The sequence below is a fragment of the Tamandua tetradactyla genome, chromosome 1, assembly GCF_023851605.1.
Source record: "Tamandua tetradactyla isolate mTamTet1 chromosome 1, mTamTet1.pri, whole genome shotgun sequence".
Taxonomy (NCBI): domain Eukaryota; kingdom Metazoa; phylum Chordata; class Mammalia; order Pilosa; family Myrmecophagidae; genus Tamandua; species Tamandua tetradactyla.
This window is the reverse complement of record NC_135327.1, coordinates 25,760,111-25,762,990: the sequence shown is the minus strand read 5'-3', so window position 1 is coordinate 25,762,990 and position 2,880 is coordinate 25,760,111. Positions and strand designations below refer to the sequence as shown.

At 38.5% G+C, this 2,880-nt stretch overlaps 1 pseudogene; it reads right to left on the bottom strand.

The window, feature by feature from the left end:
• Nucleotides 1-381: 381 nt before the first annotated feature.
• LOC143680396 (uncharacterized) lies at nt 382-2,223 on the bottom strand (annotated as a pseudogene).
• Nucleotides 2,224-2,880: the final 657 nt, after the last annotated feature.

Genomic DNA, 2,880 nt, shown 5'->3' with positions numbered 1-2,880 from the left:
ACCAGTCTGTATGGTTTGATGTTTTTCCAGTGAGAAATCCGAAACAAACCTCCCTACCCACTCAGATGTTTATGACAATCACATATGACGTCTAGTGTATAATACTGTAGAAAGGGAGAGAAAGCAAAGAATTTATTTTACAAACACCCAAAGTCAATGTCTCCTGTTAGGAATTCTTCATCTCCGGTTAAGTGTCTGACAGACATGAATGCTTTCTTCATATCTATTTCATAGTCAAGGTTTACCCTTGGAATTTAATATCTGATGAGAACTGATTCCTATAGAGAAGTTTCTCATATCTCTTACATCTATTACATCATCACAACTACATACTCTCTGATGAGCTTTAGTTTAAAGCTTTTACACATGGAAATCTACTTTCTAGGAGTTTTCTTCAATATGAATTTTATAATGATTAGTAAGGGATTATCTATGGTTGAAAAGTTTCCCACATGTATTAAATTGATAAGGTTTCTGTCCAATATGAATTCTCTGATGTGCAATACGTGATGAAATTTGTCTGAAAGTTTTCCCACATGTATTACATTTAAAGGGTGTCTCTCCTGTATGAATTCTGTGATGTTGAGTAAGATCCGAACTTTGGCCAAAAGACATCTCACATTCCTCACATTGATATGGTTTCTCTCCAGTATGAATTTTTTCATGAATAACAAGTGTTGAGTGGGAACTTAAGGCATTACCACATTCATCGTAACTATAAAACTTCTCACTAGTCTGAATTATTCTGTGCATATTAAATCATGAAATAGTAGTGAAGCCTTTTCCACATTCATTATATCTGTAGGGCTTTTCTTCAGTGTGAATTCTTTCATGTCGAATAAGAGATGTACTCTCCCTGAATGCTCTCCCACATTCACTGCAATTAAAGGGGTTTTCTTCAGCATAAATTCTCTGCTGATAATGAAGGGATGGACAAGACTTAAAGGTGTCACCACATTCATTACACAAATAGGAATTCTTTCTGGAATAAATTCTCTGTCATCCAGGAAGGCATGTGCTGCAACTAGATGACTTCCTACCTAGATTATATGGATAGGGATTTTCACCAGCATGGATTTTTTTGATGTATGGAAAGACCTGACCTTGGGCTAAAGGATTTGCCACATTCTTTATATCTTAGGACTTCTCCATGATATGGGTTCTTAGATGAAGAGATGAACTAAGAGGGAAGGCTTTCCCACATTGTTTATATACGTAGGGTTTCTCTCCAGTATGAGTTATTTGGTGTTGAATCAGACCTTAACTTTGGTTGAATGCTTTCAAACATTCTTTACACTTCAATAATTTCTCTCCACAATGATTTTTCTCATGTTTATGGAGGGATGAACTTTTAATGAAGGTTTTCTCACACATACTACATTTATAGCATTTCTCAGTTGTGTTGATTTTGGGTTGGTTAAGCAAATCTGAATTCTGTTTAAAGCGATTTCCTTGTATTTCATATTTTGGCAGTGTTTTTTTTTTTTCTCTAGGAACTATCTCTTGTCTATCAGTAGACAAATTCAATATTTCTGTGACTTTTTTCTATAGTAGAATCTTTTCCTTTTTATCCAGTTTTTCTAATCTGTTTTCATATATGCAGGGATATTCTGATTTAAAGTCCCAAGGCCCATTCCTTTTGGATCTTGTCATTTTCAGTTCCTGAAATTATGAATCATGTGCTTGAGTTGACTTCGTGGCGTTATGACTGCTCTTCCATCCTGAATTTCATCCTTGAATACAGAAAGTAGGATCGTTCCATTAGGAGAAACACATACACGTCAGCTCTGGTGTCCGTTGCTTCCTTCAGACATCTGCTCATGGTTTTCCTCCAGATGTGGCTTCCCAAGCCTGGCAGGGACTCAGGACTCCAACCCCATAATCAAGTAGCCACAGCATCTCTCTGGACAGCTCTGAATTCCAGTCATTTCTAATCAGTTTAATCTAACTAATAACACTCAGAAGAGGAGACTCACTCATCAATCGGGTGCTCTAGATAGGAGCCCCCAGGATTTTCTTTCTCCGCCTTCCATGGCTCTTCTCCTTGCTGCAACAGGGAGATCACTTTTGGTCTGGAAAATGGGAGTCCCACTGAGATCAGATCCCTGTGGTTCACCAGCATCATGTTCTGGTACAAGTTCCTCTAAGAACGATCCAGCTTTCTCCTCTATCTGGAGTAAAGAACACAGCCACATCCTTGAAGGTCACAGACACCTGAAATCTTGCTTCCCCTGTTCAGTAGCCATGTCTTCTCTCTGGGTTCTTCCCTGGCCCTGGGCAGAGTTTTGGGAAGATGGATCCCGCCTCTGGGTCTGCAGGGTTCCAGGGAGGTTGAGACTTGTCCCAGAGCTGACCCCTGGGCCAACCTTGGCCCAGACCCACTCACCCCAGAGGCAAACATCTAGCACCTAGAGCCAGGCCAGGAGGGGCAGCCAGATAACTGAGTTTTAGAGTCAGTCAAGAGACTTCCTCTGTATAGCTATGTTACCAACTTGATATACAGCTAAGTAGTTGTTTCATTTTTTATTGCAATTCCATGGGATTGCTTTAAAATTAATTTTATTGTAAAATTATGCAAAATATTTTTACATGGTTCTAGATTCAAAGGTACAGACAAGATACCAAGATACATAAATCTAGACAAATCTAGCTCCTTTCTCTGTCCCCTCCGCCCTGGCCCCTTTCTCCCCATATAGGTAAATGTTTTTATTTATTCCTCCATTAAAAAAACATAGGCAAGTATAGATATTTGTCCATTTCTTAGATAAATTATGGTATATCATATAAACTTTTCTCCATTTTGCATTTTTCCATTAGTAATACATCCTGGAAATATCTCCATAGCAGTATATTAAAATACTCCTCATTCCTTTTTCAGCC